This window comes from Pan troglodytes, chromosome 4 (assembly GCF_028858775.2).
Source record: "Pan troglodytes isolate AG18354 chromosome 4, NHGRI_mPanTro3-v2.0_pri, whole genome shotgun sequence".
NCBI classification, from domain to species: domain Eukaryota; kingdom Metazoa; phylum Chordata; class Mammalia; order Primates; family Hominidae; genus Pan; species Pan troglodytes.
Window position 1 is genome coordinate 112,405,164 of NC_072402.2, and position 9,637 is coordinate 112,414,800.

The window sequence follows — 9,637 nt, forward strand, 5'->3', positions numbered from 1 at the left end:
GTTGTGATACACAGTGACCCCAGCTCTGCCTTATTTTCCTTTTTCTTATTTATATTGGTAACTTTCATGAGAAAAATATTTTCTCCACAGTTCTTAATAAAGAAGCAGCCCAAGTGCCCAAAGTCCAAAAATGCTGTTGGATTATATGCAAGGCAGCATATGACACCGTGAATTATTGATTGATGTCCCAGTGATGGATAAATGTGTACTGTGTTAGAAGGCTCAGCACCAGCATGACAACAGGGCAAGAAAGGCTTCCACTGTCTAAGAGCTGTAGGCACTAACAAAGGGACTTTTCCTCTCTGGTTCACAGGCCTCCATTTTATCCTGAGTTTGCACACTGCTTCTTGCTCCTGACTTGCACATCTGGACATTTCCTGGCATTTGTATAGCACAAAGGTCAGGTGGGCATCATGATTAAAACCTCATTCATGGGAGAGAATGCGAGGGCAGGTCCCTGACTCCCATTCATGGACAAATTGAAAGCTAGACACACTGTGGTTCACTCAGAGAAGATTCAGTGTCACAGGCCAAATTACTACTGCTCCCCTGGCTGACCCCACGTAATAGGACTCAATACAATGATATCCCAGAGCATATTAATGAGGATGGCCCCCATCTTCCAACAGAGTAAGACTTCTAATGCCAGGTGGTCTCTGTGTCAAGAACAAAGTAGGAAAATATCACCTGTCTTATCTTCCAGGTGAATTGGATAACAATGAATTTGTTGGCACATTAAATTTAGTTGAATTTCACTATTTCTGTTGCTACAAAATAAATAAATGAGATGGTCAAGACCAGAATATCCCCTTATTGGTTGCTCTCTCTATATATATTTTGTTTCTTTTGAGACAGAATCTCGCCCTGTCGCCTAGGCTAGAGTGCAGTGGTGTGATCTTGGCTCACTGCAACCTCTGCCTCCCAGGTTCAAGTGATTCCCCTGCCTCAGCCTCCCAAGTAGCTGGGATTAAAGGTGCATACCACCAGGCCCGGCAAATTTTTTGTAGCTTTAGTAGAGACAGGGATTCACCACATTGGCCAGGCTGGTCTTGAACTCCCAACCTCGTGATACACTCGCCTCAGCCTCCCAAAGTGCTGGAATTACAGGCGTGAGCCACTGTCTCCAGCCTGGTTGCTCTGTATTATGTTAGTTGGTGACTTGAATTTCTTATGAGCCTAGAACCCTGAATTTATTCTCCTTGGTGGTGGTTCAGCAGCTGACATTTATGTCAATTCTTTCCCAGGCCAAAAGAGTCTCTTTGCCTTTCCAAATATTCTGCCAGGCTCCATCAGGGAATTCTGGATGATGTAGAAGATTCAGGAAGTGAATTGAGGCTTCCAGGAATCTTCCTCCAGGTTAATCATCCCTGTAGACTAAAGAAGCAGGCAGGCTGGCTGAGTAATGCAGATAAGCAGATGGCATGGGCACAAGTTAAATGAGCTGCATATTGGCTTCCAAGTTCTCTTGCAACCAATGCCATCAAAACAACGTGATATTGCTGCAGATTTCATTATGAACTTTATGAACACCATCATGAGAGAGAAGGGGAGGATGAATTCAACACTTCATTATCTTTTAAATGTGAAATTCCTTTGACAACACACATCAAAAATAGTTAAGGAAATAAAATCTTAAAGATATTTTCCAGTATGTTCTTAAATTTCATAATTTTTAAAATATTTTTTATGGAGATGATTAGGATTCCAAGTAATGTCTTAAAATTGAAGAACGGTTATTCAAGGCAAATAGGCCCAAACACTATATAAAATTTTTTACTATGCAGTTACTAATAGACAAAAAAAGATTTTATCTGGTTGTAGATAGATGAGCTTAGGAAATGAAAGAAAAAAAATTACACATTTCAGCATAATGGAAAACACTGTTTCTTCCTAGGGAGTCCCATGATTTTAGCCTATCTCAATAAATTCACAAATACAAAATAACTTTAAGGGCTGGGCGTGGTGGCTCACACATGTAATCGCAGCACTTTGGGAGGTTTAGGTGGGTGGATCACCTGAGGTCAGGAGTTCAAGACAAGCCTGACCAATATGGTGAAACCCTGTCTCTATTAAAAATACAAAAATTAGCTAGGCCTGGTGGCATGCAACTGTAGTCCCAGCTACTCAGGAGGCTGAGACAGGAGAATTGCTTGAACCCGGGAGGTGTATGTTGTAGTGAGCCGAGATCGCACCACTGCACTCCAGCCTGGGTGACAGAGCGAGACTCCCTCTAAAAAATAAACAAGCAAACAAAAACAAAATAACTTTAGGGTCATCATTTATCATGAGATAACTTAGATCAAACCCGAAGCAGGGAGTTACAATTATCAGTCTATATTGAGTTATATATAGGCTCGGAAAACAACGATGATGGAAACTTTGTGTACTGGTTAGTGTATTGCCCCAGGAAAAAAAAAGTCTATTAGTTTGAGTTTTTTTTTTAATCACTTTATGAAAAGAGTTGAAAAGAAAAATGTTTTGTTTGTCTTCATGTATGTTGTTTCTCACTCTGAAGCACCAAAAGCGGCCAAGTACCATAACCAATAGGAAAGGATCCAGCCCTTTAATACACAATGAGATACACTGAAATTTATAGGTCCTGATGACTCAACATTCTTACTTAGTACTAGAGAAATTATCTATGTCATTATAAAGGCTTTACTATTACCTTGAAAATCTGTAAAGTCTAGAGCAAAGTGGAATTTTTGCAAAAAAAAAAAAAAAAACACAGCAATCACAAGTAGGATGTTTCAAGAACTAGGGAATCCATATAGCAAGCAAAAGTCGGCATGACTTTAGGGAGTATGTTCTGCGAAAATACAATCTTTCTACAAACCAAATGTATTACATAAAAGCAAGCAGTATTCATTGATTCCATTGATTTGTCCACAAAATTTTGTCAAGCATCTGCTATATGCGAATATTCTGTTGGATGCTGGAGACACAAATGTATACAAATGATGCATCTATTATTTTTGCCTATGCAGCAAACATTTTTCTTTCTTTGGATAACAGCACTCTGTTTCCATGAGGAATTACTTCATACCTATGCTTATCAGAACAATGAAAGCCCATCACCGTCCTCCCCCATCATCATCATCACAGAAGTGGCCACTTGGCCCATGGTAGGCCAGCCAGAGTACCCACTTTCCCTGGAGACAGTAATAATTGGCCTACAGATGGGAATATGTCTTAGGCCAGGCCAGTTAAAGCCTTGATGTTGAAAGGACACAATCCCTAAACTGCTGTTTACCATAGCTGCCAAAACATGAAAGTGTTTATGAGAACAAAACTGTTAGTGAGAGGTGAGAAAGATAGAGACAGAGGGTGCTGATGACATTCAAGTCCCTGAAGTCATCAGAATTTCTAGAGCAGCTAAATATTCTGTAACTTTTCCTTCAGTTCTGTGAGCTACACCTGTGGCTTTGCAAATAATTTTCCTTTGTGTTACATTTAGTTTGATTTGGGTTTCTGTCTCTTAAAACCAGAAAAGCTCTGGTTACTTAAACCGGGATGCCAAACAGTTTATTTTCTTCTGATATTATAATCTAGTGGGAAAAATTACAATTAAATAATAAGTAAACCTGTAGTTCAAGGTGTGGTAGCACAGGCATACCTCTGAGATAGTGCAGGTTTAGTTGTAGACCACCACAATAAGGCAAGTATTACAATAAAGCAACTCCACACCATTTTTGGTTTCCCAGTGGATACGAAAGTTTTGTTTACACTAGACTGGAGTCTATTAAGTGTGCAACAGCATTTTGTCTAGAAAAACAATTTACATACCTTAATTTAAAAATACTATATTGCTAAAAATAAAAAAGCTAACAATCCGAGCCTTCAGTAAGTCATAATCTTTTTGCTGGTGGAGGGTCTTGCCTTGATGTTGCTGGCTGCTGGCTGGTAAGTGTGGCTGCTGGCAATTTCTGAAAATAAGACAATGATGAAGTTTGCCACACTGACAGACTCTTTGATTCATGAAAGATTTCTCTGTAGGAAGCAATGCTATTTGATAGCATTGTATCCACATTAGAACTTCTTTCAAAATTGGAGTCAATCCTCTGAAACCCTGATGCTGCTTCATCAAGTTTATGTAATATTCCTAATCCTTTGTTGTCATTTCAACAATGTTCACAGCATCTTGACCAGGAATGGATTCCATCTCAAGAAACCACTTTCTTTGGTCATCCATAAGAAGCAACTCTTCATCCATTCAAGTTTCATCAACGATTGTAGCAATTCAGTCACATCTTCAGGCTCCACTTCTAATTCTAGTTCTCTTGCTATTTCTACCACATCTGCAGTGACTTCCTCCACTGATGTCTTGAACATCTATAAGGTTTAGAATCAACTTCTTCCAGACTCCTGTTAATGTTGCTATTTTGACCTCTTCCCCTGAATCAGGAATGTCTTAATGGCATCCAGAATGGTGATTCCTTTCCAGGATGTTTTCAATTTACTTTACTCACATTCATCACAGGAATCACTATGCCAACTATAGCCTCAAAAAATGTATTCCTTACATAGCACGACTTAAAAGTCAAAATTACTCCTTGAGTCATGGGCTCCAGAATGAATACTGTGTTAGCAGGCATGAAAAATACATTAATCTCCTTGTATATTTGCATCAGAGGTATTGGGTGACCAGGTGATTTGTCAATTAGCAGTAATATTTTAAGAGTTTTTTTTTTTTCCTGAGCAGGTCTCAACAACAGGCTTAAAATATTCACTAAACCATGCTGTAAATAAATGTGCTATCAACCAGGCTTCGTTGTTCCATTTAAAAAGCACAGGCAGAGTGGATGTGGCATAATTCTTAAGGGTTCTAGGATTCTAGGAATAATAAAAGAGCATTAGCTTCAACTTAAAGTCAGCAGCTGTATTAGTCCCTAACAATAGGGGTGGCCCATCCTTTGAAGCTTTCATGTCAGGCACTGACTTCTCTCTAGCTAAAAATGTCCCAAATAGTATCTTCTTCCAATAGAAGGCTGTTTTGTTACATTGAAAATCTGCTGCTTAGTGCAATCACCTTCAACAATTATCTTAGTTAGATCTTCTAGATAGTATGCTGCAAATTCCACAACAGAACTTGCCACTTCAACCTTGGACTTTTATGTTGGAGTGATGGTTTATTTCCTTAAACCTCATGATCCAACCTGTGCTAGTTTCCTGTTTTTCTTCTGAAGCATCCTCATCTTTCTCAGCCTTCATAGAACTAAAGAGAATTAGGGCCTCTTGCTCTGGATTAGCCTTTGACTGCAGGGTATGTTGTTGCTGGTTTGGTCTTCTTTCTAGACCACACGGCCTTTTTCCGTATCATCAATAAGGTTGTTTTTCTTTCTTATAGTTTGTGCCTTCACTGTCCTAGCACTTTGAATTTCCTTCAATTTCCCTCTACATTCATAACTTGGCTAATTGATTAGTGCAAAGACATCTAACTTTCGGTTTTGACATGCCTTCCTCATAAGTGTAATCATTTTTAGCTTTTGATTTAAAGTGAGAAATGTGTAACTCTTCCTTTCCCTTGAACACTTTGAGGCCACTGTGGAGTTATTAATTGGCCTAATTTCAATATTATTTTGTCTCAGGAAATAGGGAGGTCTGAGAAGGAAGAGATAGGGAAATTTGCAGTCTGTGGAGCAGTCAATTAAGTTTGCAATCTCACATGGGTATGGTTTATGGCACTTCAAAGAAATTGCAATTGCAATATCAAAGATCACTGATCACAGATCAGTATAACAGATACCATAATAATGAAAAAGTTGGAAATGTTTCAAGAATTACCAAAATGTGACACAGAGGCATAAAGTGAGCCCATGCTGTTGGAAAAATGGTGCCAATAGACTTGCTCAACACAGGGTTGCTACAAACCTCGATTTGTAAAAAGCACAATACAACAAATATGCCTGTATTGTGAAGGGACGTGACACAGATTCTAACACTCCACATAGCACAGTCATTAGAAACCTAGAAAACAAACTTGAAATTAGTGCTAAGCGACCTGCAAACTCTACCAGTCTTACAACATGGCCTGAAGTTTAATTTCAGAAGTCTTTTTAGAGATGACTGGTTTCAATCTGTTAGGCTCCGGAGCCCCATGGTAACTCTGGCAGACAAAGGGTAATGGTCAGTTAATTTGCCTGACAGGCAACTGTGCTTTCTCCAGGGAATGTGTTAGTGGCAAACTGGCCATCAGGCTGAAAGAGTTATTGTTGGCAATTAAAATAAAGAATTAAACATTTATTCCACCTTCCCTTGAAGAAATATATTTGGAGGTAACCATATAGTCTAGTTAACCAGAGGAAAAAACTTTCCTTACAGAATAATTCAAGCTAATTGATGCAAAAAGATAAGCAGTATTAGAAAAGTACCCATTTTACAACCTCTGCAACAGTAGCCAATGAATAAAGGTATTAGATAAAAGGAGGATGGATGATTGCAATGGATAGACCAGCTGTTACCACCTGAACCAATGATCTATTTTAGCATGCTTAAAAATGAGAAAACCAGACACTGTGCATCAGGATGGGATGCAGCATGAAGCACAGACCAATCTGGGAGGTGTTCTTCCCTAAACAGGTGAACCAACATCTAATCAAGACTGTAGGCACCTCCCATTCACTGAAAGGGAGGATATAGAGGGTCAAGTTGAACATCAAAAAGTAGCAGACAGACAAATCCAGAGGGAAAACATTCTAAAGAACTAAATCAGTTTCTTTAAGTCACTTGCAGAAGGTAAACAGGAGGGAGGAGGAAGAGTAAGATCACTTCCAATTACAGAAATTTAAGGGAAAGAACCACCAAACTAATGTGTGAACCTTGTTTTTGTCATTATTCAACAAAACCAACATAAAATGACCCACAGTGACAACAGGAGGAATATGACTGGGAAATAGGTATTCTGTGAAACCAAGGAACTTTGACAGGTATAGTAACAAGATTGTGGTTATGTTGTGGTCCATATTTTTCAGACAGGGATACTGATGTGCGAATTAAATGAGATGATATGTGAGGTTTGCTTTAAAGTACTTCGGCAAAAAAAAAAAGGAGAGATAAGTATGGCAAACTGGGAAAAATCTTGACAAATGGTGAAACCGAGTGACTGAAAAGTAGAAATTCCTTGTACTATTCTCTCTTCTTTTCTTTTATCTTTTTTTTTTTTTTTTTCAGACAGAGTCTCACTCTGTTGCCCAGGCTGCAGTGCAGTGGTGTGATCTCGGCTCATCGCAAGCTCCGCCTCCTGGGTTCACGCCATTCTCCTGCCTCAGCCTCCCGAGTAGCTGGGACTACGGGCGACTGCCACCACGCCCGGCTAATTTTTGTATTTTTATTAGAGACAGGGTTTCACCGTGTTAGCCAGGATGGCCTCGATCTCCTGACCTTGTGATCCACCTGCCTTGGCTTCTCAAAGTGCTGGGATTACAGGCATGAGCCACCGTGCCTAGCCTGTACTATTCTCTTTAATATACATTTGAAATTTCCAAACACGTTTTTAAACTTTTGTTTTGTACAGAAAAAGCATCTCTAATTTAACAAGCGTAATATTGAGAATCACTGTGAGATAAAACACATATTGCAATTAAGCAACTTAAAAGTCAGTCAAGAGAAAACAAGAGAAGCCAGCTTTCCAAAATATCTTACTCAATAACAAAAAATAACCAGAGCACTGCACCAAGATACGGCACTGTGTGACAATTTTTAGCTTTTGAAATTTCATCCAGGAAAAATACCCTTTAGTCGCACATAAATAATAAAAGAATTATTTAAAACACATGCAGATAACATCTTTCCCAATTAAAAAATATTTTTCATAAAAAGAAAACTTTATAAACTGATCTTTATATACAATCTTATTAACAAAAAGAAATGAATATAAACAAAGTCATTATCAGTGAAGACATATAGAGCAATTTGATCAAGAAAGAAACCATAATCTTTGTACATCAAAAAACATCAGGTTTGCAGTAAGAGATGTGGCAATTTTAAAGGAAACTGAGATAAGCTCCTTGTTAGCAATGTCGTAGTTACAAAAGCAAAGACAACAGCCAGCAGATCTGCCCAGCATTTTTCCTTGAAATAAAATTTGAAATTCATAAGGACATATTTATTTAGCCCATCAGAAGAATGTTATTTCTACAATGTTACATAAGACTTTATAAAACATGTAACACTGCTCTCTTCTTCAAAGAAAAGGTGGATGACTGTTCTCCATGACTTAAACACTACCTCCCTACTGATCAAACAGTGACCTAAAACTCTCTGGGTGTCCCACCCATCCTGCACTCTGTAACCTCTACCTTGGAACAGTGGGTATCACATACACAGCTGTCCAACACTCAAAAATAATAAAAAAGCTTCTTCTTAAATTCCTCTCTTCTTTGAGGTAGACAAGAAATACTCAAAAAGGTTTCAAGTATTCAGGCAGTATTTCATTAAATGACAACAAAACAGACTAAAAACAAATTTGGCCAGAACTTTATCACTATTACAAAAACAAATAAACAAAAAAATAATGTTGCAGGCAGACATCTAAAGAAAATGCAAACAATTCTACAATTTGGCCCCAAATATTCTCTTCTTCTAACAGAAGGCTTTTAGTTTGGCACTAAATTGCTTATATAATGAAAATAACAAATTATTCCACAAGTCTAATGTGTGACAATGTTTGTTCCAATGGATAATGTATTTCTTTTGAGAAAGAAAAAAAACTTGTCTTGAAAAAGTAAAAAACAAAACAAAACAAAACCCCAATCATTTACTAAAGCTAAGCATTAGAATAACATCTGTCATGTTTTTTCTAGTCTACTATGACTACAACTATTAGAAATATTGAATTTCACTAGGACAGGGATTTTTCACATACCTTAATGTTTCCTATCTCCAGGAGTGTGTCAAATTGGAAAATCTCCTAACCTTTCTCTCCTCCTCTTCTCATTTGTTTCACTCCATGGGAAGAAGAGACGCTAATTTTTGAGACAGTGATAACAAGATCCCCGTAACAGGGAGAAGGAGTGAATTATATCAAACATTTGGGGAAGATATAATGCCAGTTTTAAACAAACTATTTAAGAACATTGAAAAGGATGAAATTCTTTATAAATATTTCCGTGAGGCCAGTGTTAGCCTGACCAAAATAAAACCCCAAAAATGAATAAATAAAAAGATAGAAGAAAACTAAAGACCAAACATGCCTCATAAACTTAGATGTAAAAAACATGAAGTTTAATAAATCAAATCCAAAATTGTATTTTAAAAGAATATATTATAACCAGTGGAGATTATTCTAAAGCCTCAAGTCTGGTTATACATTCAAAATCAATATAATTCACCATATTAACAGACTGAAAAAGAAAAATCAAATGATCATCTCAAGAGATGCAGAGAAAGCATTCAACAAAATACAAAATCTTTTTTGATAAAAACTTTCAGCAAACTAAGAATAAAAGGGAACCTCCTCAACCAGTAAAAAGAATCTATGAAAAGCCTATAGCTAAAATCCCAGTTATTATTTAAAGACTGAATGCTTTTTCTTTAAGATCAGGAAAAAGAAACAATGCCTACTCTTACCACTTCTATTCAAAATCATATTGGGGGTTCTGGTCAATGCAATAAGACAAAAAAACGAAACTTATCCAGA